At 45.6% G+C, this 20,396-nt stretch overlaps 1 protein-coding gene across 4 annotated transcripts in view; it reads right to left on the reverse strand.

The window, feature by feature from the left end:
- The window catches only part of Inpp5b (inositol polyphosphate-5-phosphatase B), a 67,337-nt gene that overhangs the window by 35,040 nt on the left and 11,901 nt on the right, over window positions 1-20,396 (reverse strand). The window contains exon 1 of one of the 4 annotated variants that reach the window (XM_038333213.1): window positions 8,012-8,033. The exons of the other annotated variants lie outside the window; for them this stretch is intronic. The gene's annotated coding sequence lies outside the window, so the exon portion shown is untranslated. Of the gene's footprint in view, window positions 1-8,011; window positions 8,034-20,396 lie in introns of those variants that run through there. 4 annotated transcript variants of the gene reach the window in all.

Here is a 20,396-nt window from a genome sequence, read left to right on the forward strand (position 1 = left end):
GAGAGAAAGAGAGAAAGAGAGAAAGAGAGAAAGAGAGAAAGAGAAAAGAAACGAAACTCAGTCGTGAGTTCCAGGGCAGCTAGAGCTACATAATAAAGAGAAATTGTCTCAAAAGCCAAACACAACAAAAATTACCCAGCAGTTCTAGCTATGAGTGGTGACATACACTCAAAATTATGGAGGACAAAGAGGGAGGATTGTCCTGAGTTCAAGGTTAACCAGAGCTACAGAATGAACTCCTGTTTAAAACAAAATAAAATGAATAAAAACAGATAAAAGAGCTGAGGATAACTCAGTGGTAGGGCCCTTGCCTAGAATATATGAGGCCCTAGGTTCTATTCCCCAGGAACAATATATATACATATATATATATATATATATACACACACACACACACACACACACACACACACACACACACAGATATATATATATATACATATATATACATACACACACAAACACATATGCACACTCACACAAACATAAGTGCTTGGATTAAAGGCTTATCTTACTTATCATGTGTTTGTATGTGAGTTTATGTGGGGGTATGTGTACATGAGTATGGGTGTCCACGAAGGCCAGAAGGGAGCATTGGCTCCAATGTGTACCCAACATAGATGCCAAGAACTAAACTCTGTCCTCTGCAAGAGCAGCAAACATTTAACCTCTGAGGCATCTCCCCTTTATTCCCCTCCTTTTTCTCTTCTTTCTTTCTTTCTTTCTTTCTTTCTTTCTTTCTTTCTTTCTTTCTTTCTTTCTTTCTTTCTTTTTGAGACAGAATCTTGTTATTTAGCTCAGGCTAACCTTAAACTTTCAGCAATCCTATATCCTCAGATTCCCAAATACTGGGACTGCAAGCCTGTGTCACCATGGCCAGTTTCAAAAAACAAACAATCAAAAAAATTCTTTTTTGAGTCAGGGTTTCTCTGCAACAGTCCTGGCTGTCCTGGAACTCATTTTGCTGTGGTGACATTTTGTTTGTGTCTAACAAAGAAAGCATGCCTGGCCATCTGGTGGTGGCACATGCCGTTAATCCCAGCATTCAGGAGGCAGTGGATTTCTGTGAGTTTGAGGCCAGCCTGGTCTATAGAGCAAGTTCCAGGACAGACTTCAAAGTTACAGAGAAACCCTGTAACCCCGTCTCTGGGAGAAAAGAGAAAAGAAAAGAAAAAAAGAAAGGAAAGGAAAGGAAAGGAACGGAACGGAACGGAACGGAACGGAAAGGAAAGGAAAGGAAAGGAAAAACCTTGCCTGAAGATCAGAGGGTGGAGCTAGCCACTACTTAACCATTAAGGCCAAGCAGTGGTGGCACACATCTTTGATGTCAGCACTAGGGTCTCATGCCTTTGATCCCAGTACTTGAGAGGAGAAGACAGAAATATAAGGCCAATGGAGACAGGTTCTCACTCCTTTCGGTCTGAGGATTTGGTAGAGGTAAGAAGTCTCTCTAGTGGTTGACTCCTTTACTTCTCTGATCTTTTAGCATTTACCCTGATATCTGACTCAGGGTTTTTATTATTAAGACCAATTAGAATTCTCACTATACTTTGTAGACCAGGCTGTCCTTGAACTCACAGAGACCTGCCTGCTTTTGCCTCCCAAATGCTGGGATTACAAGAGTGTGCCACCACCACGCCATCAGTTTCAAAACTTTTGAGTGCTACCATGACGTTCACAAATTGAAAATTCCACACCATGAAACATTATTTCATGCATGTACCTGCGCTCACAAAGATGTACACATATGCACATTCACACAAACATACCTTTGTCTGTACATGCTGTACATAAATGTCATGTTTAAAACTGAGCACCATCTCCATGATAAATCTTATTATGTATAAGCAAATCTAAAAAGAAACAAACAAGAAACAATCCACACTCCCAAACCCTTCAGGCCCCAACACTTTGATAAGGGGATGCTTACTCCTCCTCCTCCTGTTGACTTGTTTTAATCACAAAAAGAAGAATCGCATCACAAGGAAGGCAGCACCATCCACAATTGAAGCTGACAACTCTCTCAGGCTACAAGTTACCTAGTGTTCAACAGATCTACACTCTCACTGAAAATTTTTATTTATTTATTTATTTGTTTATTTGTTTGTTTGTTTATTATGTATACAATATTCTGTCTGTGTGTAGGCCTGCACGCCAGAAGAGGGCACCAGACCCCATTAGAGATGGTTGTGAGCCACCATGTGGTTGCTGGGAATCGAACTCAGGACTTTTGGAAGAGCAGGCAATGCTCTTAACCTCTGAGCCATCTCTCCAGCCCCTCACTGAAAATTTTATACTCCCACCATGTCCCTATGTCAATACCCAGTCCTAGAAGGGCTTCAGAAAAACTTGGGAACCACGTCTGACTTCTCAAAGATTTTTCTCTTGGCCACTGGGGCAATGGCTGAGTCAGTGAAGTGCAGCCAAGCAAGCATGGGACCTGAGTTCAGATCCCAGCACCCACACAAGTTCGGCACTGTGGCACACTCTTCTGTAACCCGAGCACTAGCATAGGGAGTGGATGGGAGACAAAGACAGGTGGATCCCTAAAGTCAGAGTTCATCACCATCCAGTTAGCCTGACTGATGAGCCGCAAGTTTAGTGAGAGACCCTAGAGACCCTATCTCAAAGAACGGGCAGAGAGGGCCAGGGGGCCAGTTCTGTGGGTAAAAGCACTTGCAGCTGGAAAATGCAAATCTGAGCTCTATCCCTGCTCTGCAAGTAAAGACAGAAGAGAACCAACTCCACTGTCATTCTCTGACATCTACACACATGCACATGTGTGTAAGCACATGCACACTAATAATAAAATTTTAAAAATCAGAGAGCTGGGACTGGAGAGACAGCTCAGAGGTTAAGAGCATTGCCTGCTCTTCCAAAGGTCCTGAGTTCAATTCCCAGCAACCACATGGTGGCTCACAACCATCTGTAATGAAGTCTGGTGTCTGGTGCCCTCTTCTGGCCACCTGGCATACACACAGACAGAATATTGTATACATAATAAATAAATAAATCTTTAAAAAAAAAATCAGAGATCTGGATGTGACACACTTTTAATCCCAGCACTTGGGAGGCAGAGGCAGTCAGATCTCTGTGAGTTCGAGGCCAGCCTCGTCTACAGAGTGAGTTCTAGAACAACCTAAGCTACATAATGAGACCCTGTCTCAAAAAACCTAAATAGGTAAAAAGATAAAGAAATAAAAATAAGATAGTGAGCAATTGAGAAAGACATCTTATCTTGACCTCTGGCTTCCATATGCATGTGTGTGTACACACACACACACACACACACACAGACCCCACAGCCACACACACCCTAAATAAACTTAAAAATAAATAGGTTTGTCTATTATTACTATCATCATTTGATATCAAGTCATTTTACTCAGACAGTATTTACAATCAAGCCTGATATGCAGCCCAGTTGAGAGCTTGGACTCTGGGTCCCACCCCAGCCCTGCACAAAATTGTGTGGTGGTGCACACCTGTAATCTAGCACTTAGCAGGCGGAGGCAGAAGGATCAGCAGTTCAAGGTCAGTCTATGCTACGAGGAGACTCCAACTCCTAAAAGCAACAAAAGTTGTGTAATCACTCACACTGGATGCCAATTCCACTAACAGATAAGTCTGGGGAGGAAGGGCTGGCTCCCTCTGGGCTACTCCCAGATGGGCCTGCACCATGGTCTCAGAGTGAAACTGAAGATGAAGGCCTACTCCACAGGAAGGTTGTCTTCCTGTGTAAATGGCAAGTCACTTCCTCATTTGGGTCTTCCTTATCTTTAACATAGGGACATTAACATTGCCAGCTGGAAAATGTGCGGATGGAGCTCTGTAAGAGGCAGAGGCACCCGAGCTTCTGAGCCTACGGAGCTGTGACAATGATTCTGATGGAAAGGCCTCTTAGCGTGATCTACGGAGGGTTTGGCCTCAGCCCACGGGTGAGAGTAATGCATACGCTGTGGAAGCTGCCGTGTACTGCTCCATCTTGCCTGTTCTCTACGTGGGACAGACCATCTTCATTCGTGACTATGAAGCACCATTTGGGGGATTTCCTGCCATAAGCAGTTCTTGGAACCTTTTCTCCCCAGGAGCTGGCATGGAAGCTGGCTGTCAACTGCACTTCCTGCTCCACGGCACCACTATTCCCTCTCGCCACAGCTTCCCTAGTTCCTCTCTGCCCCTCTCCAGCCTCGGCCCTCCAACCCTACCACCCAGTCCAAGAGGTGACAAGATTTTTCCTTCCTTCTTGTGTTAAGTTACCAGGTCTAGGAATGTGGTCCTTATTGACTTATTTATTTAGAGATAGCAGTTTACTATGCAATCCTGGCTGTCCTAGAACTTCATATGTAGACCAGGCTGGCCTCAAACTCAGAGCTCCACCAGCCTCTGCCTCTGGAGTGCTAGGATTAAAGGTGTGTGCCACATCACATCAGGCTCTCTTAAATATTTTTATATTAACTTTCTTCCCTATCCCATGGCCATGCCTTACCTTGATTTCTGCAAAGCTTGGACTTGTACTCACCACCTTCAACCCACTGAACCAATAGTCAGAAGAAAGCACCATTCTCTGGTCATGGGTGTGTAAAGTCCCTCAATAACAAGGGTCACCTTTGAAATAAAGACTGAGCATCTGTGTATTTAGCATGCAAAGGCCTCTATAAATAACCCAGGCTGACTCTCCAGCCGCACTTCCCTCACCCCCACTGCTCCGAGCTCTCAATCCACTCACACCAAAACTATTTACCTTTCTGCCATACCCCGACCCTGTGCATATCTCAGCCCACCTGCCAATTCCATCAGCATCTGGTAAGCCACACTCTCCTTTCAACTCCACAGCCCAACTCAGAACTGCCGCTTGTGGTCCTCTCCTTCTACCTTCTTACTCTGCTTACTTCTCCACACATCCCTTCTGTGCGTCTTTCCTTCCTCCCCTTTATTACTGGGAGGAAGTCAGGAACAACTCTGTCAAGTTGGTTCTTTCCTCCCACCTTTATGTGGGTTCTGGAGATAAAATTCAGGTTCCTGGGCTTGCATAAGAAGTGCTTTATCTGCTGAGCCAGCTTGTCGGCCCTCTTTAATCAGTTCTTTAAGTCTGTGGAGGGTAGGGGGGCGTCAGAAGATAACTTTGTGGGAACTGGCTCTCTCCTTCTGTCACTTGGGTCTCAGCAATTGAACTCAGGTTGTCAGGCAGGGCAGCAAGTGCCTTTATCTGCTGAGCCATCTCTAGTTGTAGGAGCCTGTGCACTGTGAATGTGTTGTTCTCATTGGTTGATAAAGCTGCTTTTGTCAGGCCGGGCGGTGGTGGCGCACGTCTTTAATCCCAGCACTCGGAAGGCAGAGACAGGCGAATCTCTGAGTTCGAGGCCAGCCTGGTCTACAAGAGCTAGTTCCAGGATAGGCTCTAGAAACTACAGGGAAACCCTGTCTCGAAAAACCAAAAAAAAAAAAAAAAGCTGCTTTTGTCTATGGCAAGCAGGATAGAGTCAGGCAGCAAATCCAAGCAGAGATATAGGTGAAGAAGGGTGGAGTCTGGGAGATGCTACCCAGTTGCCCAAGGAACAACATGCCAGCAGACAGGGAATGCCACGGTTACATGTCACTACACAGATTAATAGAAATGGGTTAATTTTAATGTATGAGCTAGCTAGTAGTAAGCCTGAGCCATTGGCCAAACATTTATAATTAATATGAAGCCTCAGGAACTGATGGGCAGGAGAAAAACCTCTAGTTACAACCTCTACAGTCCAACTTTAAGGGATTTTCTTTAAAAGATGTACTTATTATGTACACAGTGTTCTGCCTGCACACCAGAAGAGGGCACCAGATCTTATTACAGATGGTGGTGAGCCACCATGTGGTTGCTGTTCTCTGGAAGAACAGCCAGTGCTCTTAATCCCTGAGCCATCTCTCCAGCCTTTGAGGTATATGCCTCTACCTCCCAAGTGCTGAGATTAAAGGCATGTGCCACCACACCCAGACTTAAAGATTTACTTCTTTACTTTTTAAAAATTATTTTATTTTATGTATACGGGTGCTTGCCTGGTGCCTGCAAAGGCCAAAAGAGGTGTCGGATCCCCTAGAACTGGGGTACAAATGGTTGAAAGACATCATGTGGTTGCTGGGAAATGAAGCCAGGTCCTCCACAAGAGCGCCCAGTTCTCTTAATGACTGAGCCATCAGTCTAGCCCCAAGATTTATTTTATTTTTAATTGAGTGTGTGTGTGTGTGAGAGAGAGAGAGAGAGAGAGAGAGAGAGAGAGAGAGAGAGAGAGAGAGAGAGAGAGAGAGAACATGTACATGTGAGTGCAGGCACCAGAGGGGTCCTAAAGAGGGCATCGATCCCTTAGAGCCAGAGTTATAGGTGGTAGTGAGCTGTCTGTGGATGCCAGGAACAGAACTTGGTCACCTCTCCAGCACCCTTATGTCTTCTAAGACAGGGACTTTGCTGTACAGCCCTCACCCTTACTGAATAAACCTGCTGCCTCCTCTACCTTCCAGTTTTGGAGATTCCAGCACATGCAGCTCATGGTGCTTCCTTGTGCAGGGGCTTACACAGCAGAGTCCTAACCGGCTCAGGGGTCTTAGATGTCTCACCTCTTTAGCTGGACCACACGCTTCTCAGGAGAGGACACAGGATTCTTTTCCCTGCAGCCCTTGGCTAGCCATAACAAGTGCTGCATACTTGGCAGTCGATAATGAATACTGAACAAAACAGTCTCAGTTTCTCCTCACTGGGGTCATTTCTCAGGGGTGATCTCTGAATGCATTCCTGATGACTACCTGTCACGCCTACACTTGGAGTCATTTCCCATTGACAGTCTACCTAGTCAGTCAGTCCTAACAACTGCATGCACTTGATCTGGGTGTGGAAAAATATGGAATGTTTTTTTTCTTTTTTTTTTAAATTCTGACTCTGCACTCACATCTTTAAAAAAAGTCAACAATCTACCCACACAAACCTTGCTTAACAAATAATGTTGCCTTTTAAGGCTTCTTCTTAGCCCGAATAGCAGTACAGCTAAACACAGACCCACAGAACCTGGCTTCAAAACCTCCAAGCCCTGTGTATATTGGAACTCAGAATTTGGGGCACTCTAAAATGATAAGACATTACCTACACCATTGTAGTAAAAATTCCAGTAGAAGCTGAGACGCAGTATAACTTACGAATAGCAATACTTGGATAAATAAAGTTTATAAATAGACTTATATCAGTAAAAGGAATGTTCACTGCCAAATCTAGCTTGAGCCAAACAAAACTCCTTTTGAGCCCTCAAAGCTTTTGGGAGTTCAGAACTGCCAATGAAACACTGAAGACGGTGGTGATGAGTGTAGCCAGCGACATTGTCGTGAGCTAGAAAGGACTAGGAATCTAAGTCCACATATGAGGCATAAACTAACACCCATCTACACACAACACATACATAGAGCCATGGCTTGGATGCAGCTTGTCCACAGTCTTCTCTGGAAGGTTGACCTTCATTTAGCAAGGACAAGTAGTAGTAGAACTCCAAAGGCCGAGGATCTGAGGTGATCTGGTCAACTGGGGATGCTAGTATCAGAAGGATGTTTCTGGTGGACACTAGTTAGTCCCCTCAACAGCAAGTCCTAACAGAAAGAACAACCCTCTGGACAGTGGTGACACACGTCCAGCAATTGGGTGGAGGGGGCGCGCAGCAGCAGGAGGATCTCTGTGAGTTCAAGGTATCCTGATCTACAAAGAGAGTTTCAGGACAGTCAGGGCTGCACAGAGAAACCCTGTCTCAGAGAACAACACTGGCTCATAAATCCTTCTGGCTTCACAGTGTGGCCTCTTTTACACACATTGCCACACACTGTGAATAGATGGGGCTGATCAAACTTGGACCTTTGGCCTCCAAAATTGTAAGCTAAAGAAACATCTTCTAAAAAAAATAATTTAAATAAAAAAATTATAATTATTCCATTTCCCCTATCCCTTTTCTCCCTCCAAACCCTCCCACGTGACCTCCCCTTCTTCTTTCAAACTCACAGATCTGCCTGCTTCTCCCTCCTGAGTGCTGCTGGGATTAAAGATGTGCCTCATCACAGCCATCCAGGAACCTTTTCAAAGTATCAGAAAATAAAGATCTATAAACACAGAGAAAATCTGGGGGTGGAGAGATGGCTCAGTGGTTAAGATGGTTCAGCCATTCTTCCAAAGAACCAAGATTCAATTCCCAGCACCCACATGGCAGTTCGCAACTGTCTGTAACTACAGGTCCAGGGAATCTGACATCCTCATACAAGCATAAATATAGGCAAAACCCCAATGTACATAAAAAAAATATATTTTTTTAAAAAAAGAAGGGGCTGGGGAGATGGCTCAGTGGTTAAGAGCACTGACTGGAAAAGCACTTCCAGAAAACCTTGTTTCAATTCCCAGCAACCACGTAGCAACTCACAGCTGTCAGCAACTCCAGTTCCAGGGGACCCAACACCCTTACACAGGCAAAACACCAATGTACATTAAATAAACAGATAAAATAATTGATAAATTAATTTTAAGAAATAAAGAAAATCTGCAAGGGTACACAGCAAATATTTAATAATGGTCCTTTTGCTGTGGTGATGTTTCTCTTTCTGCTTATTTGTGCTTTCTTTTTCATTTTGCTTTGGTTTTATTTTTGAGGTGGATCTCATGCAGTCTAGGCTAGTCATAAGCTCAATACATAGAAGGGAATGACTGTGAACTTCGGACACCCCGCCTTCGCCTACTGAGAGCTGTGACTACAGCTGTGCCCCATGGCCTGTCAGTTACTACAGGGCCATGGGTCAGACCTCCGGCCTCGTGTACATGAGGCAAGCACTCTACCGATTGAGCCACATCCCCGGCCCTAATCTGTGGTTTTCGTATTACATAAAAGACACGGGGGGGGGGGGGGGGGGACTGGAGAGATGGCTCAGAGGTTAAGAGCACTGGCTGCTCTTCCAGAGGACCTGAGTTCAATTCCCAGCAACCACATGGTGGCTCACAACCATCTGTAATGAGATCTGATGCCCTCTTCTGGTGGGCAGGCATACATGCAGACAGAACATTGTATACATAATAAATAAATAAATCTTAAAAAAAAAAAAAAGACACAGGCTTTGGAGTCAGGAACTTAGGTTCCGCTGCCTCTTACATGCGTGACCTAGAACAAGCTATCTAACCTAAAGCCCCTGCTTCCTCGGCTGAAGATCAACCACGTCTTCCTCCTATGGTTGCTGTCTTTTTCCATGGTTAACTTGAAGCCATCCTTCACCCAGCAGCCAAGGTGCTCTAGAAGTCAACTGAGGCCCAGAGAAGGCCCAGAACTACAAAATGAAGACAGTAGACAAGGCCTCTGGCCTCAGTTTCAAGTCCTTGAGGCCAGGCCTACGTCTCATGTGGAGTCTGAGCTTTCACTTGAAAGTAAAACTGCAAACTTCAGTTCAAATCAAGATATCCTATTTCTGGGCTCGTAAGATGGTTCAGGTGGATAAAGCACCAGCCACGCAAGTCTGACGACCTGAGCCCAATCCCTGGAACCCACACACTGGCAGGAGAGAAGTGACTACAACATTGTCCTCTGGCCTCCACAGGAGCACTGGCACACCCTACACACACACACTCACACACACACACACACACACACACACGCACACACAAATTAAAAAAAAAAAGGAAACAAATCGAGCATGCTGAGACATACCTTTAATCCTAGCACTTGGGAAGCAAAGGTAGGTAGATCTCTGATTTTAAGGCTAGCCTGGTCACTATGTATAGTGAGCTCCAGGCCAGCCAGGGCTATACAGTAAGATCCTGTCTCAGGGCAAAAAACAAAAACAAAAACAAAAAAAAAAAACAAAAAACTTTTGAGGACAGAATGTTCTATAGGTGCCTTATGCAATACTGTGACCATTAACTACACTAACACCTAAAATGTGACTAGGGCAAAAGAGAAACTTTTTTTTTGGGGGGGGGGGGGTTTGGAGCCTGTCCTGGAACTAACTCTTATAGACCAGGCTGGCTTCAAACTCACAGAGATCCACCTATCTCTGCCTCCCGAGTGCTGGGATTAAAGGCATCCCCCACCACCACCCAGTGAGAAACTAAATTCTTAATTTCACTTTATATAAGCTAACAGCACAGACAGCTCGTAGCTATCGTAAGTACCAGTGCAGATTTGGGCCTGGTTCCTCTGGGGATGGCCAGACATCACGGGTCACTGTAAGCAGGAGCCATCCAGCTCAGTGTCTCCTGAGAGTCCCCACAGGATGTTCTTTACTTGGGTGGGTCCCCGGTAAAACTGGTCCCACTCTGTGCTCGCAATGCAGTCAGCAGCAGCCCTATCACTCTGACCTCAGCTCTGCCATCCTGCCATCCACTCGCCCTTCATGAGGGGCCTCAAGAGGGAATCAACCAAGTGTCTCTTCATTCCCAAGCTGTCGCCTCCTCCTTTGCTGCCACAAGAGCCTAAAAGGTCCTCCCACGTCTCCTTGCTTAATGTAGTCTCTGGTCTTGGCCACATGAAACTCTGATTTCACCTTTCTGTCCCAAAACTTTCAGGGTTAGAGGATGCCTGCAGGTTAAGGCCAAAACTGGTCCAACTGGCACCCAAGACCCTTTGCATATTGTCTTCATCCTCCCTCATTAATTCACCACCCAGACATCTCGATCTAAGAGGACAGGTTCCCACACATGTCACCCTCAGTCCTACTCCTACCGTGAAGCTCCTCCTACTTTCTGGCCACCTCACCCATAGAACCCAGCCTGTAGAACCCAGCCTCAACTCCTGCCTCGCCTTTCACAAGGTCCTGCTCACCCCACAAGTCTTCAGTGGGTGTCTCTGAATTCAGAGGGCCTTGTTTGGCACTTTAAGAGATAGAGGACTTCAGGGAAAACCTCAGGTTTTGTAATAAATAAAGCTGGATATTTTCCTGACTCCATCTAATACATCATATGAAACCTCAAACAAAAGACTTAACTTGTTTCCTCATTTGTAAAATGGTACCACAGCAATCACATTTACAAAGAAGCAGTATGACCAGCAAATGCACAGCCATGGTGGCTCATACTTGTAACTCCAGCACACAGGAGGCTGAGGCAGGACTCTTCAAAGCCAGCCCTGGAGTCACAGCGTGTCCTAGACCAGAACAGGCTATAGAGTAAGACCCTGTCTCAAAAGAAAGAGCACAACGTCTGATATACAGCAGACATTCAGAAATTTTGCTCTGCTCTTTTCCTCCTTCTCCGTTACTATTAAACCCCACACTGCTTGATGGAGTGTCCTTTCATGGTGAAATACTGGGTTATATGTGGATTATGGGACATCCTTCTGTATGTTGCAAATATGTGTTGCTTCTATTGGTTGATGAATAAAGCTGCTCTGGCCTATGGCAAGGTGGGAAATCCAAGCAGAGATACAGGAAGAAAGGATGCGGAGTCAAGGGAGACATCAGCAGTCACTGGAGGAGTAAGATGCCATTACCATCACTACTGGTAAACCACGGGTCATGTGGCGATACACAGATTAATGGAAATAGGTTAATCTCTATGTAAGAGCTAGCTAGTAATAAGTCTGAGCCATCGGCCAAACAATTATAATTAATAATAAGCCTCTGAGTGGTTATTCGGGAAATGGCGGGTGGGCGAAAGTGAAACGTCTGGTAACAACATACCACTTAGGCTGGAGACGGCTCGTGGGCTAAGAGTCCTTGCTCTTGCAGAGAACCTGAGTTTACTTACTAGCAACTACATCAGGCTCTTGTAGAGAATCAAGGTAAAGATGCAGCTCACAACCACCTACAACTCTAGCTAGCTCCAAGAGATCAAACACCCTCTTCTGGCATAAGGGTGCATCCTGTCCTAGGCCCTTTCCCTCTCTCCTCACCCCCTCGCTGCTCCCTGGATGCCAGGGAGTGAGCAGCTTTCTTTTACCATGTTCTTCCAGTAGGATGCTTTTGCTTTACCAGAAGACTAAAGCAAATAGAAATATGAAAAAAAGAACAAAGAGAGAGGAGAAAAGGGTGGGGGCTGGAGCACTGACTGTTCTTCCAGGGGTCCTGAGTTCAATCCCAAACACCCACATGGTAGCTCACAATATAACAGGGTCTGATACCCTTTTCTCGTGTGCAAGCAGACATGCAGACAAATCACCCACATATGCTAAACAAATCTTTAAAAAAAAAAAAAAGCAACGGAGATAGATGGCTGAACTGAAATCTCTGAAACCATGAGCCAAAATGAATCCGTGTGTGTGTGTGTGTGTGTGTGTGTGTGTGTGTGTGTGTGTATGAGAATCCTTAGTGGCCAGAAGAAGGAATTAAGTTTCCTGGAACTGGAGTTATGGGTGGTTGTGAACCGCCCAACATTAGTGCTGGAACTCAAGTGCTCCTAGCCACTGAGCCATCTCCCGCCACACTTTAAGTTATTTTCCTCTAAGATTCTGTCATGCTAATTAAAAAGAAACAAAAACAAGACTTTACATATTCCCAAAATGAAAAATGAAGATTCCCTTCCAGAACTCTTCTTGTTTGAGATAGGGTCTCATGGTGGACAGGACACTAGCCTCAAAGTCATGAACTTACTATGTAGGTGAGGATGGCCTTGACTTTGTGCTCCTCCGGCCTCCACCTTACAGGTATGCACCACCACACCTGGCTCCTAGAACTTTTACAGCACAGTATTAGGGTCCATAGATCACAATACTTGCTTAATAAATCACAATTGCATACAATAATTGTGACATATTGAGGCAAATGCTAAGACTTTGAACTCCACATAAACCTTGGACTTTCCTTTTTTCTTCTTCTTTAGAGGATAAGAGGACTTTTAATTAATTATTTTATTATATTATTCTTGGTTACATAAGGCCATCTCCATGATAGTATATGATGCACTTTGAGCATACACACCCCACTACCCACTCCCCTCCTATTTCTTCCCCTTCCCTTCCCATTTGTCCCATTTATTCCTCAAGATGGTTTCACATTTACTTGCATATCCTATACACATGAGTTTATAAATTCATATATATATAGGAAGCACAAATGAGAAAGAACATGTAATACTTCATGTGTGTTTTATGCTCATGTGTGTGCTTTTTGAGATAGGGCCTCTCGATGACCTGGAGTTTGTGGATTAGGCCGGATTGGCCAGTGAGCCCCAGGGATCCTTCTGCCTCTGCCTCCCCAGGACTGGGATTACAGGGACATACCACCAACCCAGACTACGTGGGTGCCAGAGATCAAACTTGTGCCTATGCATCAAGTTCTTTAAGTACTGAGCTATGCCCCAGCCCCCAGTATTTGTTGTCCTGAGAATGACATACTTCCACTTAATATGATTATTTCTAGCTGCAGGATGGCCTTGAACTCCCAATTCTTCTGCCACCATGCTATGCTTGAGTCTTATTCTTACACAAAAGAAAACTAAGTGTTTACATAGAACCCAGTACACAAGGCAAAGAGTTCTTGAGTGAACTTTATATAATATTGGGCACCTAGCATTGAAAAGAATGAAAAGAACCCTTTGTTACCCTTTGAGCCTGCCCACCAATCCAAATAGTTATGGGTTTGGTTTGTTTGCTTGGTTTTGGTCTCTTTTTGAGATAGGATCTATGGGTCCCCTGGCTGTCCTGGAACTCCATGTGTAGATCAGACTGGTCTCGAACTCACAGAGATCAGCCTGCCTCTGCCTCCCAAGTGCTGGGGTTAAAAGTGTGCACCACCACAAGCGGTTTAGGTGTTCCAGCTCTCCTTAGGCAGGGATAGGTGCCTGCGTCTACAATTAGCCTTCCTGAAAATTCTCCTGCGCTCTCCTAAGTCAAGTAACTATATTTTAATTATTCGGTTTTGTCTATTCTGTTAACATTTACCATTACCTTGTGTCCTAAAAAAAAAAAAAAGACCACAAAACCAAGCCTGGTGGTACATACCTGTGATATCAGCACTTGGGAGATGGACACAAGGAAATCAAGATTAAAATGTTGAAGGAGTCAGGGACAGGGAAATAGTCTAAAAACTACATTTTGCGCTCTGAGTCTTGAATTCAAAATCTGGTTTGTTCCCTGAACAAATTTAATTAGGCAAACAAGGACTAAAAGAGAGACTCGGGCGCAATCACCAGCCAACGTCAGGTCAGGGGTGATGTGCTATTACAGGTGGGTGACCTGACTGTTCCTCCTGGCTCTCTGCAGCAGGCCTTCTGTGAACGGTCTGTGGTCTGGTGATAAAGCTGAGACGGGAAGGAAGGACAAGCCAGGAGGCGGGGAATGGGATGCAGAGTGGTTCACAGAGCAGGCAGGGCATGCTGCCTGTGAGGACTACAATGTGTATAGTTTCCTCAGCTCAACCAAAGGCACACACCTTTAATCCCAGCACTCGGGAGGCAGAGGCAGGCGTATCTTTGTGAGTTCGAGGCCAGCCTGGTCTACAAGAGCTAGTTCCGGGACAGGCTCTAGAAACTACAGGGAAACCCTGTCTCAAAAAAAAAAAAAAAAAAAAAAAACAAAAAAAAAACAAAAAAAAAAACAAAAAGAGAGGTCCTCAAGTAGCCCAGACCTCAAACTCCTGATCTTCCTGCCCCACTTCCCATGTGCTACAATTACAGGCATGCGCCACATCTGGCTGGCATAGACAGACCTTTCCTTGAGCACCTACTGATGCCAGATGTCAAAAACAACAAGTTCAAGTTCATAAAAATGGAGCCAGGGCTGAAGAGATAACTCTTGTTGCTGACAGTCTAATCCCCAGGATCCACATGGTGGAAGGAGATAATCAAATGTCCTCTGACCTCCACACGTGCTCCATGCATGTACAAACACACGCAAATAATTTTTTCAAAAACACGGCCTAGCACCAGGTAGTGGTGGTGCACACCTTTAATCCCAGCACTCGGGAGGCAGAGGCAGGCAGATCTCTGTGAGTTCGAGGTCAGCCTGGTCTACAAGAGCAAGTTCCAGGACAGGCTCCAAAACTACAGAGAAACCCTGTCTCAAAAAAACCAAAAAAGCACTCGGGAGGCAGAGGCAGACGGATCTCTGTGAGTTCAAGGCCAGCCTGCTCTACAAGAGCTAGTTCGAGGACAGGCTCCAAAGCCACAGAGAAACTCTGTCTCGAAAAACCAAAAAAAAAAAAAAAACCCAATAAAGAACATTTGAAGTGAATAAAGGTTGAGTCGTGGTGTGGATGAGACTAGAGAGGCCAGCTGTGGTGAAGCCATGTAGGACCTGAATGCCACACTAAGGGACCTGAACTTTACTCCGTAGGCACTGGGGTGTGGAGCAATAGTCACTATCAGACACTACGAGTGGCATGTGATACAAGGTGTGCTTTAAGGAGACCCCAGAGGGAGAGAGAAAGGCTGGTGGGAGAACAACTGTCTAGATGAGCAAGGTGCTAGGTTTGATGCCCAGAACTGGGGCATGGGGAAGAAGAGCTAGGAGGAAGTCCACTAAGGGGCCACTGCAATTGTTTAGGTAAGAATGAACTCAAACAGTGGGCAATGTGGCGCAGCCTTTAATCCCAACAGTGGGGAGGCAGAGGCAGGCGGATATGAGTTGGAGGCCAGCCTGGTCTATGGAGGGAATTCCAGGACAGCCAGGACTGACTACACCGAGAAATCTTGTCTCAAAAAAAAGGAATGATCTTGTACTGGTACTGGGGGGATTTTGAAATGTGAGCACACAGAGGCAATCCTGTAATAATAATAATAATAATAATAATAATAATAATAATAATAATAATAATAATAAATTGTTTACCAGATGTGAGAGAGATGAATCAAGGATGAACAAAGGCTATGGGACACAGCAGCACATGCTTTTAATCCCAGCATGCTGGAAGCTGAGGCAGACTTACCATGAGTTCAAAGCCTGCCTATGCTCAGCCTGGGATATAATGTGAGGTTTCTGTCTGATAAAGGAAAACCTAACACTAAAATAAAATGATCATGACTTTCAGTGGCTGCATTGAAAGAAAAGAAACAGGAGTGGAGTAAGGAGGAGAAATGGTGACGGCAGAATGACCAAATGACAAAGCCTGTGGGAGGTAGAGGCAAGAAGATCAGGAAGGAGTTCACGGCAGGCTAGCCTGGGCTATGTGAAGCAAAAAAAAAAAGGAAGCCGGGCGGTGGTGGCGCACGCCTTTAATCCCAGCACTCGGGAGGCAGAGGCAGGCGGATCTCTGTGAGTTCGAGGCCAGACTGGTCTACAAGAGCTAGTTCCAGGACAGGCTCTAAAAAAGCTGCAGAGAAACCCTGTCTCGAAAAACCAAAAAAAAAAGAAAAAAGGAAAAAAAAAAAGGAAGGAAAGAGAGGAATAGGTAAAAACTTGGCTGAGTTTTTGCAGTACACTGCATCATTTGTAATCCCAGAATTTGGAAGACTATGGCAGGAAGGATCTGCAGTTCTCGCTGTGAAACCATTCCTGGATAGGTTCAGGACATCTCCGGGGTCTAAGCTCTTCTGGGTAGGCATAGACAACCTCTGTTTCTCAAACAAAAGTACTCCTAAGTACACATTCCTCCTTCCAGAAAGCAAATGTTTACTCCCATTTTACAACTGCAAGAATGGCAGTCAAGGGGCTAGAGAGGAAATGGCTCAGTGGGTCAGAGCACTTACTGTACACACAAGAGGACAAATATGAGAACCAGATTTCAGATCCCACACACACAGAAAAAGACAGGCATGGCTGTGTAGGCTGTAAGTTCAGCACTGACTAGAAAGAGGCCAGGACACAAGAAAATTGCTGGAACTCAATGGCCACCAGCCTAGCAGAAAAACAGGAAGATTCAGGTTCAATGAGAGAGAGCCCTTGTCTCAAGAATGAGGCAGAAAGTAATGGAGGGGGACACCTTACACCCTCTTCCAGCCTCAACACACCTACAAAGCATCTGTATGCCCCCCAACACGTATACACACAGGCATACACCACATACACACACCAAGGAAAAAGAAAGTAAGAAAAGACAGTTAAGACAGGTCACGAACGACGTACCAAGAAGTAACAGTTTTTCATTTTTAAAATACCCAGGCCATTTAGAAACACTTTGCCCAAACCCTTATCAAAATGCCAAGAATGAAAGTCTCTTCTCTTTACATATACTAGCTTCAGTTCATATATGGATCATCTGTAAAGTCCACAAAATTATGAAAAGTACTTTTTCACTCTTTTTCTAGTGCTGGAGACTCAGAACCCTGCACATACTAGCAAGCTAGTATCTATGTAGGCTCCCTAGTAATGGGATTACATGCATGTGCTAGTTTTGTTTTTATTGGGATTTTTTTTTTTTTTTGGTTTTTATCAAGAAAGGGTTTCTCTGTCCTGAAACTCACCCTATAAACCAGGCTGGCCTTGAACTCACAGAGATCCACCTGCCTCTGCCCCCTGAGTGCTGGGATTAGTGTGCACTGCCGCTGCAACTACCACCCGGCTATTTTGTTGTTGTTGTCTGTGTTTTTGTTATGATGTATTTGAGGCAACAAAACACATACACACATACACACACACACACACACACACACACACACACACACAAACATGCCAATTTCTATGCCCCAACACTGTCCTTCCTCTAGTAAATACTGACGCTTCCCTCTTCCTGAACTGCCAGGCCCTGAGGGTCTCTGTATAAAGCCCCACTCCTTATTGAGTGGGTCGTTCCAGAGAAGGCATTGTAGAATTCCAAAACCAACTGTTTTCTTAAGGAAACAATTAAGGAGGTGTGCTCGTTTTAGAAACAAGAGGTTGAATGGGACAAGGAAGAAAAATGGAGACAGAAACAACAAAAGGAAGAAAAGTTAGTACCGTTTTGTTTAAAGAAACAAGTGACTCAAAATAAATCCATTTGTTTAGGAGCCTGAAGAACTTCCTACAGCGACGGACATGATGGGCAGTATTTCCACCTCAAAGATAAACAAAAGGCAAATTCATCTGCTCCACAATGAAAGAATATATCAGTCACACAGGTTTTACTTATTAATACAGACGAAGCCAGATGAAAGAAACAGAAAAGCAGCCCACAGGCTGTTTTTTTTAAGCATTCTCTGTGACTCTGGTAGTCTAGGTTGCCCTGTGTGCTACCGAGATAGAAAAGCAGCCCACAGGCTGTTTTTTAAGCATTCTCTGTGACTCTGGTAGTCTAGGTTGCCCTGTGTGCTACCCTGAGATATAAATAGCAGTCACTTCCTTTCACAAGCCAGGCAGAGTTTAATGCTTTGCTTCCTGGGCCCAGGGGAAAATATTCATAACATACGTCAATGAGAATTTGGATACAGGGCTAGAGCAAGAGCTCAGGCAGTAAGGTGTCTGCTGCAGAAGCATAGGACCTGAGTTCAACCCCCAGCAGCCACATAAAATGCCAGATGCGATGGCTTTCACCTGTAAATCCCAGGGCAGGGGAGGCAGAGAAAGGAGGATTCCTGGGACTCTATAGCCAATCAGCCTAGACTAATCAGAACTCCAGACCAATGAGAGACCCTGTCTCCAAAAACAAGATGGATGGCTCTTGGGGAACAACATCTGGGGTGACCTATAGCCTCCAAACACACACACACACACAAACCAAAGAAAGGAGCTTGGGAGAAAGAATGACTGAAGTGAGATCTTCCTCTAACAAGGAAAAGGGATGCAGTGAAAACTAGATTCCCCTTGCCTGCCAAACACCTAGAGCTTCCAGACGCCCTTGTTTACCCTACAAGGACCACCCTCCTGCTAGACGGAGCTTTGCCTCCTCAGCCCTACTTACACAAGAGGCCTTTCTCCATCAGGATGTCAGCTCCTGAAGAACAGCTGCTTTATCTGTGGTTAGTTTAGCCTGTTTTAGGCTTTTGTTTGTTTTTCAAGACTGCTCTGGCTGTACTGGAACTCATTCTGTAGCCCAGGCTGGCCTCGTACTCACAGAGATCCACCTGCCTCTGCCTCCCTGAGTGCTGGGATGAAAGGTGTGTGCACCACGGCCTGGCCTGTTTTGGTTTTTGTTGTTGTTTTAGTAAGATGGTGTCTCATTTCCTGTAGCCCAACTGACCACTGGCCTTGAGCTCACAGGTATGCCTAAAGATAACTCTAAATTCCCAGTCCTGCTGCTTCCACCTTCCAAGTGCTTGGATTCCACACGTCTGCTACCACACCTGGCTACAAACAGCACTGAGAGGCAGCATTCTGCCTTGGGTTAGTTCCCCAGGTTTTGGGGAAGTGGGTATTTTGACGGTCTACACGCGGCAAGAATCAAAATCCACTACTTGTTTCTACTGAAGCTGAATCTACTGGTGCATCCAGAGGTGGCCCAAAGGGTTCCTTCCATCTCTCATAGAGGAAGCAACTCTCTGTGGATGCCAGAGCAACTCTGTGACCCAAACAAAACAGGGCCTTGGTTGGGTACCATTCTTAATCTCAACAGCAGCAACCTAGCAGCTACTCATGTAATCTCACACACTGTTGGGTATTATGACGGGGATGAATCTTTTGAATTAAAAATCAAAGCAAAATCCACCATGTGGCCAGTTTTTCCTTTGGGAAGCGAAATGAATGCTTCTGCGACCAGGGCACATTTCTCACCCTGGGGCAGATAACCCTTTCCAGCGCTGGCTGGCCTCATTTCTCATGGTCTATCTCTCTCTACTAGAAGCCCAAGAACTCCCCAAAGCCCAGCTCCGGCATGTGGGCAGAAGCCAGGACCCACCTCTTGGCCCTGCCACTGGGCCTGTTCTTCACTGAACGGCATTTCTGGCAGCCTCTTGTGGAGGACAAGAAGAGGATGTTCATCTTAAACACTCACCAGTGCCAGTACCACAAACCAGCAGGTCATGGAAACTGAAGCAAGAGGTGCGCAGTGGGCCTTGAGATAAGCCTGAGAGGCCCATTATCTGTGCCATGGGGGCGGGGGGGGGGGGGGCGGCTTCGGTGCCATCCGCGCGGTTGTTTCGAGGAAGGAAAAGCTGAGGAAGTCCTCTGCTACCTAGCTTCCTCTCGTTTTTACAAACACTTGCCCAACGTGTCACCTCGCCCCACTCCTCATTCTTTCCAAGTCTTGTCATTGCAAACGTCCTGGCCCATACCACACTTGACAAGGCTACTTGACAGGCTTTCATCGCCAGCAGAGGACGGACAGGAGTGGCAGAAATGGGGATTCGGGATTGCGCCAGAGCCCTCAGGAGCCTGCCTGACGCTTCGTGGACAACACCTTGGAGAAAAACAACCACCAGCGAGCCCTAAACCATATAGGGCTGACCCAAATTTCAGCCCCGAGCCTCTCTCTCCCTCTGCAAAGGACAATATCGGGCTCAACAATTAGCCTTTGTGCTGCACATTATCCAACCAATGGACAAGTGGCAAAAAAACGTTGTTGGGTTCACCTGTCACCTCATCCCCGAGGGCCACCCCTGAGGGTCTCACGGTAGCCAGGGCTCCCATGCA

This window comes from Arvicola amphibius, chromosome 6 (assembly GCF_903992535.2).
Source record: "Arvicola amphibius chromosome 6, mArvAmp1.2, whole genome shotgun sequence".
Taxonomy (NCBI): Eukaryota; Metazoa; Chordata; class Mammalia; order Rodentia; family Cricetidae; genus Arvicola; species Arvicola amphibius.